This window comes from Dendrobates tinctorius, unplaced genomic scaffold (assembly GCF_039654945.1).
Source record: "Dendrobates tinctorius isolate UK_male_01 unplaced genomic scaffold, ASM3965494v1 ptg000120l, whole genome shotgun sequence".
In the NCBI taxonomy this organism is placed as follows: domain Eukaryota; kingdom Metazoa; phylum Chordata; class Amphibia; order Anura; family Dendrobatidae; genus Dendrobates; species Dendrobates tinctorius.
The window spans coordinates 11,199,759-11,225,142 of NW_027361788.1; the positions used below are offsets into that span (position 1 = coordinate 11,199,759).

Below are 25,384 nucleotides of genomic sequence, written 5' to 3' on the forward strand. Positions count from 1 at the left end.
AAAAGACGACGTATTAGCGCTCCCTTCCATTATTCTCGAGCCCTGTGGTTCATTCGCTATTGCGTTTGCCCCGGATTTATTCCTTCAGGATCTTTAAAATGTCTTGTAAGGTAGGCACTGTTTTTGTTATTTTATGATTTTTTTTTTGGCATTTAATTTTGTAGAACTTTATTTAATTTTTATATATGTTTTTATATACAGTAGCCATGGTACTTTTCCAGCCGCGCCCTCTGCCATCACATTTATCGGACAGTTAACTATTTAAGGGGCCGCTTTGGGATGGGCAGCCATTTTTTTTCCTGCCGTGCCCACCACCGCCATTTTAAAATCCCAGCTGTGTTAACAGTTGTAGGCCATCTATGAATCTTTTTTGGGCAGCCATTTTTTTTCCTGCCGCGCCCACCACCGCCATTTTAAGATACCAGCTGTGTTAACAGTTGTCAGCCATCTATGATTTTTTTGGGGGGCAGCCACTTTTTTACCTACGCATTTTATTTTATCATACCTTTAACTGAAACAAATGTTACTTGTATTGGGCCGTTCTCACATAATCCTTTTTTTATTACAGATGGCCGATAAGCAAGATTTCCTGCGTGACTTCGTTGAGATGTACCACTCGATGCCTTGCTTGTGGAAAATAAAGTCGGCGGATTACAGCAACAGGATGAAAAACAAGGAGGCATACCAAAAACTGGTTGAGCTTTCCAAAAAAACATTACCCCAATGAGCCAATGGATGAGTCAGCGGTCAAGAAAAGGATTCAGGGCCTCTGCACTGTATACAGGAAAGAACTGAACAAAGTGGAGAATTCTAGCAAGTCTGAAAACGTATATGTCCCCAAATTGTGGTACTTTGATCTTCTTGCTTTCACAAGGGACCAAGAAGTACCAAGAAAAATGGCTTCTATGTTGGCACCAGACCCTGTGATCCTGCAGGACTCCCCTGTTGAGATGTAAGTACCTTTCTTGTAATACACATTGGAATGTACATGCCCAACTGGACTAGAAATTGTAAATAAATTTGGATAAATCTACTAAATAGCAAAATTTATCCCTTCATTAATCAAGTTTAACAGTTGAGGCCTATCCATTTTACATACCGTTGAAGGACAGATAATAACCATTGATACTAGTCCCGTGCTCACATTTTTGTTGTATTTAGGTGTTATAGTGTGATGATAAATTTGTTTTGTATTGTAACATGCCTTTTCTGTTCAAGCAGGACACAGAAGAGGCTGTCTCCACACCTCCATCAATCACGCCTGAAGAAGACAGCATGGCAACGGTGCAAGAGGAGGAAACTGTAGAGCCACCATCCTCATCTGTGCCGAGGCGACTTACATTTTCTGGTAGAAAAAGGAAGGCCCCCACCTCGGCTACTCCTGAATTTATACAGCTTGCAACAAAAGTCCTAACGACACCGCAGAACGAACCCTAGATTACCGGCTTTGCTTACTATGCAAATGAGAAGCTACCAACATTAGATCCGATACAGCGTGTACATGCTGAAAGGGTAATGTTAGAGGTGTTGAGTCAAGCGGCAACAGGAAAACTTACAGACACGTCTGGTGTCATGGACAGACATCACTACCCGCAGTACTCTTGGCCTCACAATCCAGAGCCTCTTGAAACAACAATGAGAAGGGGGATAGACCATCAGCAGAACCCAAGCCTTGTTCCCCCACCTTTTTTTAATACAACGCCAAGGCAACGTGGTAATGACAACGAAACATATTTCCAACAGTTGTAGTTGGGCGAATATTTTGTGAAGTTTTTTGTTGTGTATGTATTTTTTAAATTGTTTTAGTTATTTTAATAAAAATGTTATTTATCTACTGAATAGGGTTCTGCTTTTCCTGTGTTTTTTTGTTATTTCAACATTATTTTTGACAACAATAAAAATGTTATATTTATCTTTCATCTACTTTAATCTAGTCAGCACACACAGGGTTATGAGAGTACTAACAGTCATGGGAGTACCAGCATTGGTAAAAGAAAAAAAATTTCAAAAATGGACACCATTTCTTTTATAGGCCGCGGTCACACTAGCGCTAAAAACTGAAAGATGCCCGTACACACGCACCCGGACGTCTGCCCAACTAAGCCATCATTTAGAAATAATACGACACGGCTGCGTGTATAAACGTAAAATATATATATATTTTTTCATATATATATATATTATATATATAACTTTTTTTGGTAAACATTTTGCAACATTTTTTTTAACATAAATAAGAAATAAGTATAAAAAAAAAAAAAATTATTTGGGACTGCTACCCTCTTGTAGGCCCGCCAAGAACCTCTCCAGCATCACTCCGTGCACATCCATAGCTGCCAGAGTGACTGCCATTGCTGCCCTCATCCGCCGGTGAGATGCCAGCAGGGCCTGTGCAGTGGGGATTTCTGTTGATGAAATGGCAAAGGTAAATCAGTCAATTATTTAGAAACTACAAAATAAAGGTACATGTTTGTTGTTTTCATACTTACGGTATTGTGGCTGCTCTGTTCCCTCTGGTGAGGGGCTAATAGCCCACCTCGAACCAGTAGCACCAGCGGCTAGGGTACAAAAAATAAAATATTACACGACAGCCCTCCATCCTTTCCAAACCCAAAGGTTCCAGTCCCCCTTTTTTTTCAATTTAAAAATACGTGCTTTAATTACCGGATGGAGAGACTGCACCGGTATCACGGAGTGATGCTGGTGATAATATCGCCTGTGGGGGTGGGCTGGCAGCAGGCGAAGGAGTTGGTGGTGTAACAGGGTGATCCTCTGGAGATGGTGGGGCTGATGGTGGTGCTGACCGAGACGGCGGGGTTGATGGTGATTGTGGTCCTAGAGATAGGGAAAACATTCCATTGATATCTGAATGTTAATTGCTTTTTTTCATTGTGAAAACAACGCTGTGCCGAATATTGTAAAGCGAGTAGATAAATCCTCACCAGTATTCGAATACCGCATAACTAAGCTACTATTATAGAATCCTAACGAGTATACTTGCTCTTCCCAATTAATAATTTTATGTGGTACTCTTTTACAGTTGTGCTTTTAAAGACTGAAGTAACCATTTTTTTTTCTTTTACTACTTGCATAACATTAAAATGTTAATTGTAGTTTTAATTTAAAAAACTTTTGGTTATAAATAATTTAAAAAAATTAAAAAATCAGTAGAAGTGCATTATTTTTTACAACCAACCCCAAAAAAAAACATTATTCACACTTTATTTAAGTTTCACTTTTACTTTCAGTATATCACATTATAATGCCCCTGCATTTTTATGTTTTAGACCTATGCTAAAAGCAAATGCAATCATGCTGTGTGTTTACATGCTGACACTGTTCAAAGGAACGACTGTTCCGTCTGATATGGAGAGGTCAAGTACACATCCATAGACATCATCCAAAAAAAAAAGAAGCTCATCAGATCGTGTCAAAAACACTCACCATGTCCCCTTTGGTTTTCGGTGCGGATGCTGGCGATGCGGTCACTCGAGCGGTATCGCCAGGGGTGGATTAAGGGTAGCCAGGGCCCCGGGCTGTTCAGACTCTGTTGGCCCCTCGGTCATGTGACGGGGTCATGTGACGAGGTCGGGAAGTCACTTGTTTTCAGGACGCATACGGTGCATCAAGGAGCGGGAAGGGGTTAAATACTGAGGTAAAAAACTCAGCAAATACACAACGTGTGCACGAGGCCTCACAAATACTGAGGTAAAAAACACAAAATATTCAGTGTGTCCATGAGGCCTTACAAATACTGAGTGAAAAACTCACCAAATACTCAGCATGTGCACAAGGCCATATAAATACTGAGGTAAAAACTCACCAAATACTCAGCATGTGCAGGAGGCCATACAAATACTGGAAGGCTTCCACCCAACATCTAGTCCTGACTCACCTGTACCAAACATCGAAACCAGCTAATAGTCTGCAATCACCTGCTAACTTGGACCCATGACCTGTCAGACAAGTTATTTCACATGAGTCACACAGAGGCTTCTGCTTCATGAACTTCCCCAGATAGAAGAAGCAGCCTCCAGTGTGCAGCCTGTGGCCGGATACACAGGAAGAGACGCTACTCGTCAAAGGCTGTGCAAAACATGGCAGCAGAGGGGTTAACGCCACAGACCAGTCACCGTCACCTCGCACACTGGACACGACGCTGCATCTGGCGACGAACAAGCGCACATTGGGCAATGTTAGTCATGTCCCAGATGTTCAGAATGTGGAGGACCAAGGGGGCACAAAAAAGACCCCAGGATTGACACAAGAGCACGGGAAAGTGGATGGCGGTCGGAGTGGCAGGGTTTATATAGGGGTCGGAGTAAGTATATATATATATATATATATATACACACACACACACATATTACTACATGCGGGCAGTGCACACATGCACAATCCTCAGGTTGTATAACTTTCAACTGGTCAAAACATTTCTCTCAGTAGGCCAAGAAAGAAATGTGGCAGGAATAAAGTACACCTCATAGTTACTTATGTGTGAGGCAGAGGTGACAAGACCCGCCATCTCGTGCACACCTTACTAGAGGTGCGCACTGCCCACATATAACAAAGTTGATGGAAACAGACGACTTCCACTATGATGATTGGTTACCGGCCGCCCGACCACACCCATTTCACAACTAGTCACACCCATGTCCACGACTAGAGTTGAGCGACTTTAGTCGGATCGGGTTTCATGAAACAAAATTTGTTTCAGATGAAACTGGTCCGACTAGGGCAAAAAAGTCGGAGTTTCGTCTGAAACCCAACCCCAATGCAAGTCAATGGGAAATAAAAGTCGGCATTGAGCGGATGACATTCATCCACTCAATGCCGACTTTTATTCCCCATTGACTTGCATTAGGGTTGGGTTTCGGACGAAACTCCTACTTTTTTTGCCCTAGTCGGACCAGTTTCAGCTGAAACAAATTTTGTTTCATGAAACCCGATCCGACTAAAGTTGCTCAACTCTATCCACGACCCAACCACATCCATTTAGTACTGCTGATCACACTGACTGGTACTGAGGGCACAGTGGCTGGCATTGTGGGCACAGTGGCTGGTACTGTGGGCACACAGACTGGTACTGAGGAAAAGAAAGAACAGAGAGATAGAAAAATAAAACAGAAAGAGAAAGGAGAGAGAAAGAAAGGAGAGAGAAAAAAAGAAAGAGAAATAGAGAGAAAGAAAGAACAGAGAGAAAGAAAGAGGGGAAAGAAAGAACATAAAGTAGAGAAAGAAAGAAAGAAAAAAGAAAGAGGAAAGAAAAAAAGAACAGAGAGAAAGAAAGAGGGGAAAGAAAGAGACAAGAGAGATAAAGAACAGAGGGGCAAAGAAAGAGGGGAAAGAAAAAAAAGAACAGAGAGAGAGAGAAAAAGAAAGAGGGGAAATAAAGAACAGAGAGGGAGAGAGAAAGAAAGAGGGGAAAGAAAGAATAGAGAGAAACAAAGAGGGGAAAGAAAGAATAGAGAGAGAGAAAGAAAGAGGGGGAAAGAAAGAGAACAGAGAGAGAAAAAGAAAGAACAGAGAGAAAGAAAGGAAGAACACAGAGAGAGAAAGAAAGATTAGAGAGAGAGAAAGAAAGAGGGGAAAGAAAGAAATAACAGAGAGAAAGAAAGAACAGAAAGAGAAAGAAAGAGGGGAAGAAAGGAAGAACAGAGACAGAAAAAAAGAAAGAACAGAGAGAAAGAAAGAAAGATTCTATAAAAATACTATAGCAGCCCGGCTCCCATTGTAGTGCCCACCTGAGCCTCCCGATGCAGGACATACCATGATCCGCTCACATGGCCAACATCCCCAAGTCCAAGGCGATCCCGCTGTCCGCGCTGTTGGAGGAGGACATGGTGATGATCTGAAGCATTCCCTGAAGTGCCTCCATGTTTACATCACAATAGCCTCCCGAAATGGAATGTCACGTGTGAGCTTTCAAGTGCTCCTCGGAGCTCCGCCGTGTACTCCTGTGTTCGCAGGAATAGTAAGCTCCCGGTCGGGGCAGTGGGGCAGGCTCTCAAAATCTTGGACGGTTGGGAGGTATGAAAGCTCCCCATCATACACCTTGCACGCACACGGCTCCACTCAGTACACACATGGCTCTGCTCCGTAAATCTCGTACACATGTGGCTCTGCTCCGTACACCTTGTACACACACAGCCATGCTCTGTAAACCTTCTACACATGCGTGTTATGAATGAGTCACTGGAGGAGGAAAAAACAAAAATACAAGCTAAGTCCAGAAAACCGGAGAGGTTGGTAGCTAGCGGATTGCAGACCCCTGATCCTATTCACAACAACTAACAGTAGCCGTGGGGTGTTCCTACGGTGGTCCTAGACACCTCGTTCACAGCCGGAGAACTAAATAAACCTAAAGAAAGAAAGGGGACATCTAAACTGCCCCAGAGCAGACCCCAAAGCAATAGACAGCCCCCAACATGTATTGATGGTGAAAACAGATGAAAACACACACAGACAGAAAGACAGGCTGAGCAAACGATGGGGCCCTCACTAACTAGATAGGACAGGAAAGAAAAGCAACTGTCTGCAATCACGCAAAAACCCTGCCAAAAATAATGTCCAACACATCTGATAGAAAAGGCCCTGAAGTCACTAGACTTCAAAATCACTATATCAGCACTCAGGTATATTCTGAAAACAGAGCAAACAGATCGACTGATCAGAGACAAAAATGGAGTTCAGCCAGTCCCAACCAGGGCTGGCTGAACACAAACACTAAGTAAACCAGACAAAATCTCATGGAACAATAGCAGAGCAAAAACTTAGCTTTAGTAGACAGGACTAAACTGGAGGCCAGAGCTCAGAGCAGAGAGGATCACCAGCAACCCAGCAGGGTTTCGGCGGCCTTATATCCACTCAGAGACTCCGGATGTCCAATCACACTCCACCTGTTCAGATGACGTTTTTCACATCCAAATCGATTTCACTACCTCCTTTCACCAGCAAAGGGAGTTCATCGGATATCAAAGGTGAAGGAGAAAATGAGCTCACAACAGTACCTCCCCCTTGAGGAGGGGTCACCGAACCCTCATCCACGCCACCAGGGCGATCAAGATGGGCCCGATGAAAAGCACGAACCAATCTTTCGGCATGAATATCGGATGCAGAGACCCAAGAATTATCCTCCTGGCCATATCCCTTCCAGTTAACCAAATAGGAGGAAGATGGCAACTTAGGGAGTGGTACAAGATGGACCAGCTTAGAGAATCTATCACAAATCACCCAAATAACAGTCATTCTCTGAGAGACAGGCATATCAGAAATAAAATCCAATGAAATATGGGTCCATGGCCTCCTGGGCACCGGCAAAGGCATCAACAACCCACTAGAGCGGGAACAAGGTTTAGACCGGGAGCAAGTCCCACAGGACTGCACAAAATTCTTGACATCACGAGACAAGGCAGGCCACCAAAAAGACCGACTCACCAAATCTCTAGTACCAAAAATACCTGGATGACCAGCCAAGGCGGAGCAATGAACTTCAGACATTACTCTCTTCCTCCACTGGTCAGGAACATACAATTTTCCAATGGGACAATGCTCAGGTTTGTCCTCCTGAAACTCTTCCAGAGCATGTCTCAAATCAGGCGAGATGGCAGAAAGAACTACCCCCTCACCTAAGATGGTAGCAGACTTGGTCACAATAGGAGAATCAGCAAAGAAACTCCTAGAGATGGCGTCTGCCTTGACATTCTTAGTGCCCGGAAGAAAAGAGACCACAAAATCAAAACGTGTGAAAAACAAGGCCCACCTAGCCTGTCTAGGATTCAAGCATTTGGCCGACTCAAGGTAAATCAAATTCTTGTGGTCAGTAAGGACCACGACTTGATGTTTAGCTCCCTCCAACCAATGTCTCCACTCCTCAAATGCCCATTTCATGGCTAACAGTTCCCGATTCCCCACATCATAGTTGCGTTCGGATGGGGAGAACTTTCGGGAAAAGAAAGCACAGGGATTCATTTTAGATGTTACAGGATCTTTTTGGGACAAAACAGCTCCTGCATCAATCTCAGAAGCGTCCACCTCTACCTGAAACTGGAGTGAGATATCAGGTTGCCGCAAAACCGGAGCAGAAGTGAACCTCCACTTCAGCTCCTGAAAGGAAGAAACAGCCTCTGGAGACCAATTCAGCACATCAGCACCCTTCTTAATCAAATCAGTCAATGGTTTGGCAATACCAGAAAAATTAGCTATAAATTTACGATAAAAATTAGCAAAACCCAAAAACTTCTGGAGGGCCTTCAAAGAAGTGGGCTGAACCCAATCATAAATGGCCTGTACCTTGGCCGGGTCCATTTCAATAGTTGACGGAGACAAAATAAATCCCAAAAATGAAATCCTCTGTACACCAAAAAGGCATTTTGATCCCTTAACATACAGGGAATTCTCCCTCTAAATCCGGAACACAGTCCGAACATGTTCCACATGAGAGTCCCAATCCCTGGAAAAGATCAAAATATCATCCAGATAGATGATCAAAAATTTATCCAAAAAGTCCCGGAAAATATCATTCATGAAGCACTGGAAGACAGAAGGGGCATTAGTGAGCCCAAAAGGCATCACCAGGTACTCAAAATGTCCCTCCGGAGTATTAAACGCCGTCTTCCATTCATCCCCATGCTTAATGTGAATAAGATTATACGCCCCCCCTGAGGTCAAGCTTGGTAAACCAGCAAGCACCTTTAACTCTGGAGAATAGATCAGAAATCAGGGGTAACGGATACTGATATTTAACAGTAATTTTGTTGAGGGAACGATAGTCAATACAAGGCCTTAATGAACCATCTTTCTTGGCCACGAAAAAAACCCCAGCACCCAAGGGTGAAGAGGATGGTCTAATATGACCCTTCTCCAACGACTCCTTAATATAAGATCGCATAGCCTCGTGCTCGGGTACAGATAAATTGAAAAGTCGACCCTTGGGAAATTTACACCCAGGGCTCAACTCAATTTCACAGTCATAACTCCTATGAGGAGGCAAAGACGCAGACTTATTCTCACTAAATACATCATAAAAATCAGCCAAATGGTCAGGAACATCATGCGACTGGGGAGAGGTGAAGAAAACAGGAGCGTCACCAAGACCACACCGATAACCCCAACTCACCACAGACACAGATTTCCAATCCAAAACTGGATTATGGATTTGCAACCAGGGAAATCCCAGAACAATGGTATCATGCAAATTATGCAACACCAAAAATCTGCAATTTTCTTGATGGTCTGGGGCGACCCGCATTACCACCTGGGTCCAAAACTGAGGTTTATTCTTCGCCAAAGGAGTAGCATCAATACCCCTCAAAGGGATAGGCATCCGCAGAGGTGTCATAGGAAACCCACCACATTTAGCAAAATCAAAGTCCATCAGGTTCAGAGCCGCTCCCGAATCCACAAAAGCCTTAGCGAAAAATGTGGACAGGGAGCAGATCAGAGTAATTGCCAGAAGAAACTTAGGTTGACCACCACCCACAGCAAATGTATGTGCAAAATGTTTCTCTCGTTTAGGGCAGACAGAAATCATATGAGAGGCATCTCCACAGAAAAAACACAGCTTATTACGCCTTCTGAACTGCTGACGTTGCGCCCTAGACAAAACTCTATCACATTGCATAGGTTCAGACATTTGTTCAACAGGTGGCAACATTTCTCGTGTACTTTTACGTTTATGTAAACGCCGATCAACCTGAATGGCTAATGACATAGAATCGTCAAGACCAGAGGGAACAGGAAATCCCACCATAGTATCTTTTTACGGTTTCTGACAAACCCTTCCGAAAGAGAGCTGCTAAAGCACCATCATTCCAGGTAGTAAGGAACGCCCACTTTCGGAATTTTTGACAGTATAACTCTGCAGAATCCTGACCCTGGCTCAATGCCAACAGGGCTTTCTCAGCTTGCTCTATAGCATTAGGTTCATCATACAACAACCCCAAGGCTTGAAAAAATGCGTCCACATTAGTTAGAATAGGATCATCAGGTGTCAAAGAAAACGCCCAATCCTGGGGATCGCCGCGCAGCAAAGAGATAACAATTTTAACCTGCTGCGCAGAGCTACCCGATGAGTTAGGCTTCAAGGCAAGAAATAATTTACAATTATTCTTAAAATTCAAAAATTTAGACCGATCCCCAAAAAACACATCAGGAGTAGGAATCTTTGGTTCAGCAGCATGTGAATGAGCAAGATAGGCGGAAATTCCCCGCACTTCAGCAGCCAGCCGCTCCACATGATCAGACAATTGCTTAATCTCCATTAATAAAATTCCTCCTACGGCTCCAGAGAAAAAGAGGAAAAAATATACATAAAAAAAAAAAAAATTCTGACACTTTTTTTTTTTTTTCTTATACAATTCTTTCCTGCTATTGAGTACCCTAGAATCTGCGGTATGGCTGGTGATTCTGTTATGAATGAGTCACCGGAGGAGGAAAAAACAAAAATACAAGCTAAGTCCAGAAAACCGGAGAGGTTGGTAGCTAGCGGATTGCAGACCCCTGATCCTATTCACAACAACTAACAGTAGCTGTGGGGTGTTCCTACGGTGGTCCTAGACACCTCGTTCACAGCCGGAGAACTAAATAAACCTAAAGAAAGAAAGGGGAAATCTAAACTGCCCCAGAGCAGACCCCAAAGCAATAGACAGCCCCCAACATGTATTGATGGTGAAAACACAAACACAGACAGAAAGACAGGCAGAGCAAGCAATGGGGCCCTCACTAACTAGATAGGACAGGAAAGAAAAGCAACTGTCTGCAATCACGCAAAAACCCTGCCAAAAATAATGTCCAACACGTCAGGGCTGGCTGAACACAAACACTAAGTAAACCAGACAAAATCTCATGGAAAAATAGCAGAGCAAAAACTTAGCTTTAGTAGACAGGACTAAACTGGAGGCCAGAGCTCAGAGCAGAGAGGATCGCCAGCAACCCAGCAGGGCGTCGGCGGCCTTATATCCACTCAGAGATTCTGGATGTCCAATCACACTCCACCTGTTCAGATGACAGATTTTTCCCATCCAAATCAATTTCACTACCTCCTTTCACCAGCAGAGGGAGTTCATCGGACATCAAAGGTGAAGGAGAAAATGAGCTCATAACACACACGGCTCCATTCCGTACACCTCGTACACGTGCGGCTCTGCTCCGTACACCTCGTACACGTGCAGCTCTGCTCCGTGCACCTCGGTCCTCGTACACATGCGGCTCTGCTCCTTACACCTCGTACACACGCGGCTCTGCTCCTTACACCTCATACACACGCTGCTCTGCTCCTTATACCGCGTACACACGGCTCCACTCCGTACACCTCGCACACACACAGCTCCGCTCCGTACACCTCACACACTCGCGGCTCTGCTCCGTACACCTCACACACACACACGGCTCCACTCCGTGTACACACACAGCTCCACTCCGTACACATCTCTGATCCGTACACCTCGCACACTTGCAGCTCTGCTCCGTACACCTCACACACTCGTGGCTCTGCTACATACACCCTGTAAACCCCCCTGACCCGACAAATAAACTTCCCTCATCCAGGACGATGACAGCCAGCACAGACAGCAGAGTCCTGCATAAAACAAGGGCTGATACGCACAGGACCTGTGATGAGGTCATAGGAGGGGAGGAGTCAGGGTCACATGATATCCGGATTGAAGACGCTACAGATGAGGAGAAGAGCGACTACAGGACCTGTGATGAGGACACAGGAGGGGAGGAGTCAGGGGTCACATGATCAGGGGGCCCTGACTCCCTCCCTCCTGTGATCTCATCAATTACAGCCTCTTGCACGCCCGCAGCACCAGCGTGCAGAGGCTAAATTGTAGGTGCTGCGGGTAGAGGAGCGCATAATGCCGCCCCCTGCTGCCTGCCGCTTCAGCACCTGGCTCAACTTGCCTCATTATTAGTGTTGAGCATTCCGATACCGCAAGTATCGGGTATCGGCCGATACTTGCTGTATCGGAATTCCGATACCGACTTCCGATATTTTTTCAATATCGGAAGTCGGCATCGGAATCGGAAGTTCAAAGTTGATTGACAGCCTGACGTCATCATGATGCGCGGTGTGTGCGCATCATGATGCGCCGTCATTTCGGGCCTTCCGGGGGTCTCTGCCGGCCTGCCGGGGGGCTGTTCCGGCCTGCCGGGGGGCTGTGTGGACTGCCCGGGGTCTGTACCGGCCTGCCGGGGGGCTGTGCCGGCCTGCCGGTGGTCTGTGCACCCTGTGGGGGTCTGTACCGGCCTGCCGGGGGGCTGTGCCGGCCTGCCGGTGGTCTGTGCACCCTGTGGGGGTCTGTACCGGCCTGCCGGGGGGCTGTGCCGGCCTGCCGGGGGGCTGTGCTGATGTCCGGGGGTCTGTGCAAGCATCGTCCGATGGGACTACAAGTCCCATCTGGCGATGCCTGCTACCATGACAGTGATTGACACATTAGCCAATGATGGGACAGTAGTAGTCCCATCATCCGGCTAATGTGTTAAATGTTAAAAAAAAAAAAAAAAAAAATACTACATACATACTACATGCATGCTACATACATACTACATGCTACATACATACTACATACTACATACATACTACATACATACCACATATATACTACATACATACTACATACATAACACATATATACTACATACATACTACATACATACTACATACATACTACATATATACTACATGCATGCTACATACATACTACATGCTACATACATACTACATACATACTACATGCATGCTACATACATACTACATGCTACATACATGCTACATACATACTACATGCTACATACATACTACATACATACTACATGCATGCTACATACATACTACATGCTACATACATACTACATATATACTACATGCATGCTACATACATACTACATGCTACATACATACTACATATATACTACATACATACTACATACATACTACATGCATGCTACATACATACTACATGCTACATACATACTACATATATACTACATGCATGCTACATACATACTACATGCTACATACATACTACATATATACTACATGCATGCTACATACATACTACATGCTACATACATACTACATATATACTACATACATACTACATACATACTACATGCATGCTACATACATACTACATGCTACATACATACCACATATATACTACATACATACTACATACAATACATTCATACAATACATACATAGACATACAGTACATATAACATAGAGTATACTTACCAATACTTGTCACATTGTTCCCCGAAGCCATTGTCTTTTACGGAATAAATATTAACATAACAAACCACAAAAATACTCACCCACGATCCGAAGCAGTCCACGAGTGTGTCCCACGACGATCTTGGGTAGAGAACTGCAGCATCAGCTGTTGCTGCCGTTCTCTACGGGCTGCAGGAATCCAATGACGGAAGGTAGGTATCCTTCCGCAGCAATGGCATAAAGTGAGACTAGGGACTTTTTTTTTTTTAAGTGGCGGAGGAATACAGTGCGGAAGGATACCTACCTTCCGTCATTGGATTCCTGCAGCCCGTAGAGAACGGCAGCAACAGCTGATGCTGCAGTTCTCTACCCAAGATCGTCGTGGGACACACTCGTGGACTGCTTCGGATCGTGGGTGAGTATTTTTGTGGTTTGTTATGTTAATATTTATTCCGTAAAAGACAATGGCTTCGGGGAACAATGTGACAAGTATTGGTAAGTATGTTACTCTATGTTATATGTACTGTATGTCTATGTATGTATTGTATGAATGTATTGTATGTAGTATGTATGTAGTATATATGTGGTATGTATGTAGCATGTAGTATGTATGTAGTATGTATGTAGCATGCATGTAGCATGCAGTATGTATGTAGCATGCATGTAGTATATATGTAGTATGTATGTAGCATGTAGTATGTATGTAGCATGCATGTAGTATATATGTAGTATGTATGTAGCATGTAGTATGTATGTAGCATGCATGTAGTATGTAGTATATATGTAGTATATATGTAGTATGTATGTAGCATGTAGTATGTATGTAGCATGCATGTAGTATATATGTAGTATGTATGTAGCATGTAGTATGTATGTAGCATGCATGTAGTATATACACTCACTGGCCACTTTATTAGGTACACCTGTCCAACTGTGTGTTAAGACTTAATTTCTAATCAGCCAATCACATGGCGGCAACTCAGTGCATTTAGGCATGTAGACATGGTCAAGACAATCTCCTGCAGTTCAAACCGAGCATCAGTATGGGGAAGAAAGGTGATTTGAGTGCCTTTGAACGTGGCATGATTGTTGGTGCCAGAAGGGCTGGTCTGAGAATTTCAGAAACTGCTGATCTACTGGGATTTTCACGCACAACCATCTCTAGGGTTTACAGAGAATGGTCCGAAAAAGAAAAAAAATCCAGTGAGCGGCAGTTCTGTGGCCGGAAATGCCATGTTGATGCCAGAGGTCAGAGGAGAATGGGCAGACTGGTTCGAGCTGATAGAAAGGCAACAGTGACTCAAATTGCCACCCGTTACAACCAAGGTAGGCAGAAGAGCATCTCTGAACGCACAGTGCGTCGAACTTTGAGGCAGATGGGCTACAGCAGCAGAAGACCACACTGGGTACCACTCCTCTCAGCTAAGAACAGGAAACTGAGGCTAAAATTTGCACAAGCTCATCGAAATTGGACAGTAGAAGATTGGAAAAACGTTGCCTGGTCTGATGAGTCTCGATTTCTGCTGCGACATTCGGATGGTAGGGTCAGAATTTGGCGTAAACAACATGAAAGCATGGATCCATCCTGCCTTGTATCAACGGTTCAGGCTGGTGGTGGTGGTGTCATGGTGTGGGGAATTTTTTCTGGGCACTCTTTGGGCCCCTTGGTACCAATTGAGCATCGTTGCAACGCCACAGCCTACCTGAGTATTGTTGCTGACCATGTCCATCCCTTTATGACCACAATGTACCCAACATCTGATGGCTACTTTCAGCAGGATAATGCGCCATGTCATAAAGCTCGAATCATCTCAGATTGGTTTCTTGAACATGACAATGAGTTTACTGTACTCAAATGGCCTCCTCAGTCACCAGATCTCAATCCAATAGAGCATCTTTGGGATGTGGTGGAACGGGAGATTCGCATCAGGGATGTGCAGCCGACAAATCTGCGCCAACTGTGTGATGCCATCATGTCAATATGGTCCAAAATCTCTGAGGAATGCTTCCAGCACCTTGTTGAATCTCTGCCACGAAGAATTGAGGCAGTTCTGAAGGCAAAAGGGGGTCCAACCCCTTACTAGCATGGTGTACCTAATAAAGTGGCCAGTGAGTGTATGTAGTATGTATGTAGCATGTAGTATGTATGTAGCATGCATGTAGTATGTATGTAGTATGTATGTAGTATATATGTAGTATGTATGTAGCATGTAGTATGTATGTAGCATGCATGTAGTATATATGTAGTATGTATGTAGCATGTAGTATGTATGTAGCATGCATGTAGTATGTATGTAGTATGTATGTAGTATATATGTAGTATGTATGTAGCATGTAGTATGTATGTAGCATGCATGTAGTATATATGTAGTATGTATGTAGCATGTAGTATGTATGTAGTATGTATGTAGTATGTATGTGGTATGTATGTAGTATATATGTAGTATGTATGTAGCATGTAGTATGTATGTAGCATGCATGTAGTATATATGTAGTATGTATGTAGCATGTAGTATGTATGTAGCATATATGTAGTATGTATGTATGTATGTAGCATGCATGTAGTATGTATGTAGTATATATGTAGTATGTATGTTGCATGTAGTATATATGTAGTATGCATGTTGCATGCATGTAGTATATATGTAGTATGTATGTTGCATGTAGTATGTATGTAGTATGTATGTTGCATGTAGTATATATGTAGTATGAATGTAGCATGTATGTAGTATGTAGTATGAATGTAGCATGTATGTAGTATGCATGTTGTATGTATGTAGCATGTAATTTTTTATTTTTTTTATTTTTTTTTTACATTCAACACATTAGCCGGATGATGGGACTACTACTGTCCCATCATTGGCTAATGTGTCAATCACTGTCATGGTAGCAGGCATCGCCCGATGGGACTTGTAGTCCCATCGGACGATGCCTGCACAGCCCCCCGAAGCCTGCACAGCCCCCCGGCAGGCCGGCACAGCCCCCCGGAGCCTGCACAGCCCCCCGGCAGGCCGGCACAGCCCCCCGGCAGGCCGGCACAGCCCACCGGAGCCTGCACAGCCCCCCTGGCAGGCCGGCACAGCCCCCCGGCAGGCCGGCACAGACCACCGGAGCCTGCACAGACCCCCTGGCAGGCCGGCACAGCCCCCCGAAAGGCCCGTACAGACCCCAGAGAGGCTGTACAAGGGAAAAACAGGATTTTTCTTATTCCGATACCGGAAGTCCCATAGACTTGAATGGGACTTCCGGTATCGGAATCGGCGATACCGATACTTTTTTTTAAGATCGGCCGATCCATTCCGATCCGATACTTTGAAGTATCGGACGGTATCGCTCAACTCTACTCATTATAGCTGCGGCCCTGGGAGTGCCGTGTTCTTTTGCCTACTGTCCCACTATATTAACCTAAAAATCCTACACAACTCGATTCCCATATTCGGGATTCATCCCATTTAATTAAGTATGAAGCTTAAAAAACGTCCACCCATTCGACACTGCATTTTCTTCATGTTAGACGCGAGTGCTTTATATGGCAACATTGATCAACAATTAAACTCGGCTACGGTGGAATTCTTTCTTTGTCAGGATAGTGACATTCCTGATCTTCAGAGGAAATTCTTATCAAGGTGCATTGACTTCATACTCAACCACAATATATTTTGTTTTGAGGGTGTGACCTACCAGCAGACTATGAGCTGCGTCATGGGGACAAGATTTGCGCCCAGCTATGTGAACCTATTCATGGGGCGATTCAAGTCCCTGTACATTGGCCAGTCCCTCCTGTCGGTGGGTCACACTCTGTTCTATAAGAGATTTATTGATGATTTGATATTTATCTGGACTAGTACTTGGGTAGAGACGCAAATGTTTATGTACAATCTATTTATATAATTGCCTTGTAATGTTTTCATTTCCTGTTCTATCCAGATGTCACCGTATTCCAGAATTCCAAGCGGAGAAAGTACACCGACCTCCATATTGGGACACCCAAGTGATGGGTGTCTCACTATGGAAACTGCTGCTGGTACCAACCTATTGCACGGTACCACCAGCGGAACACCGTCGCACCACACAGACACACACTATACGCCGTATGCACCACACACACTCACACTCACAAACTCACACTCACACACTCACGGGAGGAAGCAAAAGACAATACTGACATTACAGCAGGGCATCACACAGGGTTCATTTTGTGAGGTAAAACCATTCACTTACTGTTTTTAAACAATATTTTACCTCACAAAATGTATCCTCTGAGATCTCCTGCTGTAATGTCAGTATTTTATTTTGGTTCCTCCTCTGCCCAGGAGCTGTGGCATGTTCTGTACATGGTCAGACACAGGGGTGAGAGAGACAGAGGACAGGGGGGAGACAGCTCAAACGGGACAGCACATGAGGGGAGAACACAGCACAGGAAGGAGAGAGACAGCAGACAAGGGGGATAGCACATGGGGTAGACAGGACAAAGAAGAGAGCACAGACGGGAGAAGTCAGCACATGGGGAAAGAGAGAGTGGATAGGTGGGTGAGCACATGGGGGGGAAATTCTCAACACTGCAAAGCCTGCCCCCATCGCGACATTACCGCCCTCCCCATCTAGTCTGAATAATAATACATCGGGGCTTCAATTTATGATCACATTGAATTTCTAGATCTAACCATCTCCAAAAATGGCAATAGGGAGATATACACGTCCACCTATTTAAAAAAAGGTGGACGTGAATAGTTATCGAGACCTCATGATTGGGCATCTCGCTAAGTGGATAAGAAATGGGCCATACAGATAATACTGGCGCATCTGTAAAAGTTGTACAAGAGATGAAGATTTCCTCAAGGAATCACTCTTCTTGAATACGAGATTTAGTGAAAAGGGTATCCTAAAGGGATTCTCAAGGATGCTTATGAAAGAACAAAAAATGTAAACCAAATGGAATGCCTTAACAAAATGAAGGATAAGTAGGTGGTAAAAGAAAATGTCTAATAAATCTGTTAAGTAAATAAATATAGGTACACCTTGGTGACCACATTCAGCAAATCCAACAAAAATGTTAAGAATCTTGTAAAAAAAAGTATTGCTTCATCCTGGGGAACAATCCTGTCCTCACAGTAGATTTACCCAAGAGCCCCAGCATTATCATTAGAAAGAATAGGAATATAAAAAAATCTCATCTCCTCTACCCATGTTACTGGTGGGAAAAAATCCCCCAATACCCTCCCATTTTTTTCTGAATGTAATGGGGAACACAGGTGTGGGAATAGTAAATGCTTATGTTGCACTGGGTAGATGCATGGTAGTAAGAAATTTGAATCAAGGTTCGACAGGGGAAGTCTTTGATGTTAAACAACATTTAACCTGCAGTACATCTTTCGTCGTTTACCTGTTTGAATGTGTTTAGGGTTTCCAATACTTGAGACAGACCCCACAGCCAACCCATAATAGAATGAAAATCCATAGGTATGATATTAAAAATGGGATTACCAACCACAATCAGTCAAGGCATTTTTTAACATATCATCAAAAAAATCTGGACAATTTGCGCCTCATCATTATAGAGCATATACCTGAGTCCAACTTTGGACTGGCCCACAGGAGAACAAGAGAATCCTCTGGTGGCCCCTGTGCAAAAATGGGCCACCACTCTTTTGTATGAGCAGTGCAGTACTTGGCACAATATACTTTATTCACTATCGACAGACAAAGGCAGGATCTTATACATTTACTGTAAACATCTACCGCGTTCATTGTTATATAAATTTGTGATTGAGGATAATGTTACATTTGCATGTAGCCGAATAGTGGGGCCCTGGAGTTGGTACCTTTGGCACCCAAGTCCGACACTGCCCGAGACCAGCCCAGAGGTTAAATAACAGAGAATCCTTTTGGATATACAAACTGGCCACTTCACACCCAGAAGGTCTAAACATTATTATTGAACCATATGTGTTTAATACTAGTAGTATTTATGTGATTTCAAAACTTTAATTACCATATTAGGAACCAAATTTATAATAAAGCATATGGCTTACTGACATATTAGATAGTACATCTTGCATTTTGGCTGAAGGCAGATCCCCAGGGGGATGTGATTATATCAGGTATTAAGGTATGTCTTTGTATCTTTTAATTTATTTGTATCCATGTAATTTTACCCCATTTTTTTTACATATTTGATTAATTAACCAATCACACCAGCGTTGGAGTATTTAAAGCCTGACGAAGAGGTCGGATTGTCCCAGAAATGCGTAATGCCAAAATAAACCTTTTGTACAATTGATCTGGCTGGTCTCCTGTTTCCAAGCGTGGCACCCTGAGAAATCTGGTCACTACCACATCATCTCTCTTGTGACACAGCTCCTGTGTTATTGTCAGGGGTGGGCGGGAGGTGCGGCAGCGCTTCAGGACTGTCTATCCTCTCACTTCCCCTTGTACTGGGGGTAACTTTCAGATGGAGCGCACTCGCCCTCTGTTTGTTTCCGCTGAATTATAAAGTGGCACTATAGAAATACAAATTATTATTATTATTATTATTATTAAAAATAAAAAAAATAATTTTAGTAACAGTAAACTTATAATAATATCCCGGATTTTACAATATCGGAACAGGTGTACGAATTTATAGAAGACACGTCACATTCATTTCTCCAGACAAGTACAGATAACACTGATCAGATACACTCCAGTGTAAGCCGGCCTGGTCCTGAAGGAGTTACCAATTTTAATGACTGCACTATATAAAATGCAAATTGTCAACATTGCTCCTACTTCCCTGCCCCAGTTTGGCAGAGCGAATTCCCAGGCTGGAGAAATGAAAGGTGATTAGTTATACACAGAATGGTGAAGGAGCCTACAAGGCAGGCGGGAGAGGAGGACTGCCCTGACCTGCACGTGTGAAAAGCCGAAGAGAACAAAACAAAAAAAATCTCAGTCTTACTACATTTTTTTTTTTTTTTTTTTAAATCTTTCAAGTCACAGAAAATTCTAATTAATTTGAAAGCTTTACATTTTAAATTCTGTAGATTCCTGCATGGCTATGTAAAGTGTCTAATCCAGAGTTGAAGTGAGGCTTTCCCTCATCCAGGGCAAAGATTGAGTTGGTTATGCTAGCCCTGTTTCCCAGCTTTGTCAGGGGACAGCCCAACTCTGGATCTCTGGCCTGTCAGCTGTGCCTATGGATCTAACCATCATGTGCCATGCAGCAAACGATTATGTCATGGAGCTTAATGAGGAAATAGCTACAGAATATTTATTTTTTATTTTTTATTGCTTTTTCTAGGGGACTTGAACCTGCGATCATTTGATTGTATGCAATACTGTAATATAGCACAGTAAAATTACCAATCTCCTATGAAACCCATACACAGGATACAGTCTAGGCTTTATAGGTGTACAGAATACACCACGGCTACCAAAATAATGCCATCGGCATCCCATAATTTTACTGCAGAGGGCCCAATAGGCATCAGAAGGGAGATTTTTCTATGTTCAATTTCTTAAACGCTGCTGTCACGATTGACACCAGCTTCCAAAATGTTAAACTGCTGCATTTAGAACTAGCTCTGATTGCAGACGTTAGAGCGTGGGTGCAGGCTGTTTAATACACCCGGCACCCAAGTCTAAGGAGATGGCCATATATGCATTGTGCACATCTGCCCTGCATGTATGTCACCAATGGAAACCTGGACATTGTGACTACTACAGATACATTTTGGCACGTGGCTGCGTTTATGCATCAGCTGTAACAGAGAAGGGGCTGTCTTAGCTATAAAAATCAGTCAATTGTATAAATTGGAACGAGACTGGAACGCAGTGCATGGATTGACTGGCAGCTCTCCTGACCCAAGAGTGACAGCTTCATGTATTTCTATTCAGCTATCATGCTCAGGTTAGGAGAGCCGCCAACCAGTTCATGCACTTCCATCGTATCTCATCTCCGATTTATATGGCTGTCTAGCTTTCCCCTTAATGTGTAAGAAAAAAACATCCTGATGACAAGGTGAACAGTAACAGACAGCTGTCATTTTATTCATTTAAATCCTAGAATGTTAGAGTTAGACACGACCATCAAAGGTCATCATGTCCAACCCCCTATTCAATGCAGGAGTCACTAAACCATCTTAGACAGATCTATGTTCAGTCTCTATTTGAAGGCTTCCATTGAAGGAAAACTCACCACCTCTCGTGGCAGCCTGTTCCATTCATTAATCACGCTCGCTGTCAAAAATTTTTTCCAAATCCAGTGTCACGCCCAGTGTAGGACAGACTAAGTGCAAGGGGGAAGTGGAGACTCCTAGGCTGATCCAACGTCACCCTGTCTGTCCTCCCATCCCTATATAGGATCCGCACCTATTGCCGAACAGGATACCTAATCCCTGTGTGACCCTGGCTCTAAGCCCAGCACCGGGAATGCTAAGATGAACACTAGTCAATCCCACTAACACTAAACACCGCACGAACACTGCCGGAAAAAGCCAAAGACTGCCGAGTGCAGTGAATACCGGCAGAAGTTAATGAGCGACCCCGGAAGCAGATGTGGCTGGGAGACACCGGGACGGGAGGACGCGTTGCTGGACAGGTAAGTATAATTATAATGTTTATTATTAATTTTCTGCTTTTTTTACAGCTCCCCACCCAATCCCATATCTGTAAAGTTTGAGTTCGGGGTTTGGACGCAAGTTCGCGTTATCTCCGGCCCTGAACTCGAACTTTACAAAAAAACTCGGGCGAATCCGCAGATTCCGAACATCGGGAGGTTCGCCCATCACGAGTAGGGAGTTATAAGGTGTGGTCATTAGCACCGGGAAAGGTGGCCATAGTCTGCAAAGCAACCCAACGAGACCTTCTGCAGACAGATGCAGTGCAATGGTCTGCAGCCTATGACACATCCTTGACATCCAGAAAGAGTAACAGAGGAATGGCAGTATTCAGAGTTATAAGAAAAGATTCCCTAGAATTATTTTTTTTTATGGTGAATACAAAACTTTACCAAAACAGATATGTGAGAATAACTTTCTAAAATGGAAAAAAATATACCAATTCTTAGTGGGTAATAAAGTTCTGTGTAGATCCCACAAACAGTAATATACATGATTGCCGTTTGCAAGCAGGTAACACATAATGTACAGATGTACATAGCGTGGAATAAAAGCTGTAAAAAAAACTTTATATAGATGGAAATGCAGGACCATGTGGAGCAGTTGCATGGATGAAAAGCAGGCACATTTATTCACAGCATTATTATTACAAGCCCATTCTGATCCCGGGCAACGCTGTACGATATAGTACATAGACTAGTACGCTGAACTTCTGACTTACAACCATCCCTGATTTCTCACTGTAAAAATCAGTATTTTCTGAGTCTCGTGCCATTAATTTTTTCTTACTTTTTTTTTTCCTTTTACAGGAGACTCATTAAACATCAGCTGTTCCACCTTGGATTCCAGATGTTCTTACCTTCCACGTGACAAATTCAGAGAGGGCACCTCGCACGGAGAGCTTGGCAGAACGATATGTTGTCTTGTAGATTATAGGGATGCAGTAACAAACACCTATAAATTTGTCTGCATCAATAAATCTGCCTAACAAAGAATTCAGTTTCTGTGCTCGATGCTCAGTGTATTATTTAGGCTTAACCCCTTTATTACAGCACCAGTTGAGAAAGTAAACCCCGAAATACGAACAGTATGAGCCATTTGTAGTTATACAGATTTAGGCAAAATTACCCAGCGCTTTACTCATGCCATAATTTTTTATTATCTCTATCCAGGGAAATGTGCTTCAAGATTTAAAGGGCCTCTGAACACTTAGCAGTAAATTTTATAGGGCTACAGTTTTTTAAGGGAATTTACAGGTATGTGCCCATCACACGCTTACAATGTACAGGTAGTAATTGTTCTGTAATTATGGCCTAAAGCTGCAGAGCACTAACTACTGAGAGGGGCACGGTTTGAGCAACTTTGGCAACTGCTGCAGTCTTTTTGCTGTGCAGCAGTGGTTGAATATTTCTAAATTTTGTATAGCCCCTATTAACCTAAAAAAATAAGCATTTGTGGGCTTTCTAATAACCGAGTTATGATTATTTATATCAAGTTGGTTAGTTGCATGAAAAGTTAGTTTTAGCTCACAGTTAAATAAATTTATATTTTATTGCACAAAGTATACAAATTGACTCCAGTGATGTCGTGTAGATCTGCAAAGGACCTTGTCGTAGACAAAAAATTTAAATCCATAAAGACATCTCCAGAGAGGGGTCATATCACCATCACATTGAACATATGGGATTAATTATAACTGAGGAAGTGAGAAACTAATTATAACTGGGGAAATGAGAGAGCCGACACTTCAACTTCCATTGAAGTGGAACCTCCTGCAGTGACCAGGTAATTACAGCAAAGATCTGCTCTGAGAACCAGACACGAAGCCTATGATTCATATTTTCAAAGATGGAGAGCAAGAGCTTCCTCTGTTCAAAGCACGGGTGTCAGACTTTATGGAGCCAGTGGTCAGAGTTGAATGTTGGGGTTTACATCAATTTGATATATATGGGGGATATATTTTCGGCTAGGTAGCGAAGGGACAAACAAAACACATTCACTCACATCACCATAAGGTCATTCTAACACCTCCAACTTAATGCATCATCAGATGGATGATGCTATCCATGCTATGTTTAATCATTATAGAATGGTAAAATTGTGATAAGAAACCAGACAATATATACTGCCTGTGACCTGTGACCTCCATGGATGAAGATATGCTAGAAGTTGAAGATATTATAATCTTTTAAAAGACCTAGCACATCCCGCAACCAGCCCTCATATGAGCTCACCAAGGGGAGGTATGTGGGCATAAAGTTAATAAAAATAAGAATTTGGGTTTCTGTCATGGTAAGACATAGTTCGCTGTAAGGGTGATCCATTTTTGTAGAGCTTCCATCCATAAATATAAGAGTCATTCCTGTAATATCAGGTTTAGTACTTCTCTTTCGTTATGACTTTTATTTTATGTAATTGTGTATAGCGTATTGTTTTGTTCCCATTTTGTATCATCTTTGTATATATTTTTTTATAAACACTGCCTACCTTTCCGGATTCAATATATAAAATGTAATAGCTCTGTTCCTCTTGCTCTGTAAACCATACTCTTGAAGCTATTTGCTACCTGTAACAGGTGTCCAATCGGCCTGTATAAATGATTGGTGGTGGCAGCTAGTAGTTCCTTTTTGTATTCTGGAGTTGGCAGTGATCTTCCTGGGTATATTATATATAAAAATATATATATATTCCATTCTTTGGAATCGGAGGTATATATATACCATACGCTCACTGTGAGTTCCCCAAAAAACAGTCTAGAAGTGGAAGCAGCCACGGCCTCGTCCATCACTCAATTGCGAAATTCTCCTAATGATTGGAGGCAATTGAGTCGCGTCCCTTAACAAACTGGTGGCAGTGGTAGGATCTTTGTGATTCCCCATGTTGTTATCACTGACAAACTGATGGCAATGGTGGGATCTGTGTGATCTCTCCCATGTTCTCCCTGACCGACCTGTTTACACAAAGCACAAGATTATTTGCAACGCTGCTTCAATCTTCATTTTAGATGCACTGGAAGCCATACATATCTTTGCAAAAGTTGTACATACCCATAGGGCTCATTCAAACGTCCATTTTTGTTCACAATCGCAAAAAAATGTATTAGAGTCATCAGTGTTTTGGATCTGAGTTTTATTATTGCTTGGTCAGTGTGACAGTTTTTTCCATCTGTGATTTTCACGTATGGATTATATACTGATGTCATCTGTGAGCTGACTGTCAATTTCTCGGACCCATACACTTGTTGGTACTGGTATGCTCATCCATGATGTTGGTAAAAAAGTGCATACATCTCCATCATTTTTGCACGGACACACAATCTGCAAAAAAGCAAGGACATGTAGACTATTGCGTGCTATCCATGCTATCCATGTACTATGAGTGCTATCCATGAAAATTATGGATAGAACACATTAGTGAAAAACCAATGTCTGAATGAGGCTTAATCAACTGTCACAGCAGTGCGATTCACCATCTCTCATAAAGCTTTGGAAATCATGCAGCTTGAACCACGGGTGGCATGAATCAGATACCAGCTATGTTATCGCACTCATACATGTTATACTTTGAA

At 43.0% G+C, this 25,384-nt stretch overlaps 1 long non-coding RNA gene across 1 annotated transcript in view; it reads right to left on the bottom strand.

The window, feature by feature from the left end:
• Nucleotides 1-2,403: 2,403 nt before the first annotated feature.
• The window catches only part of LOC141101597 (uncharacterized), a 68,089-nt gene continuing 45,108 nt past the window's right edge, over nucleotides 2,404-25,384 (bottom strand). Inside the window, exons 2-3 of the long non-coding RNA XR_012235001.1 lie at nucleotides 2,665-2,835; nucleotides 2,404-2,558 (exon numbers count right to left, since the gene is read on the bottom strand). This is a non-coding gene — a long non-coding RNA (uncharacterized lncRNA). The remainder of the gene's footprint in view (nucleotides 2,559-2,664; nucleotides 2,836-25,384) is intronic.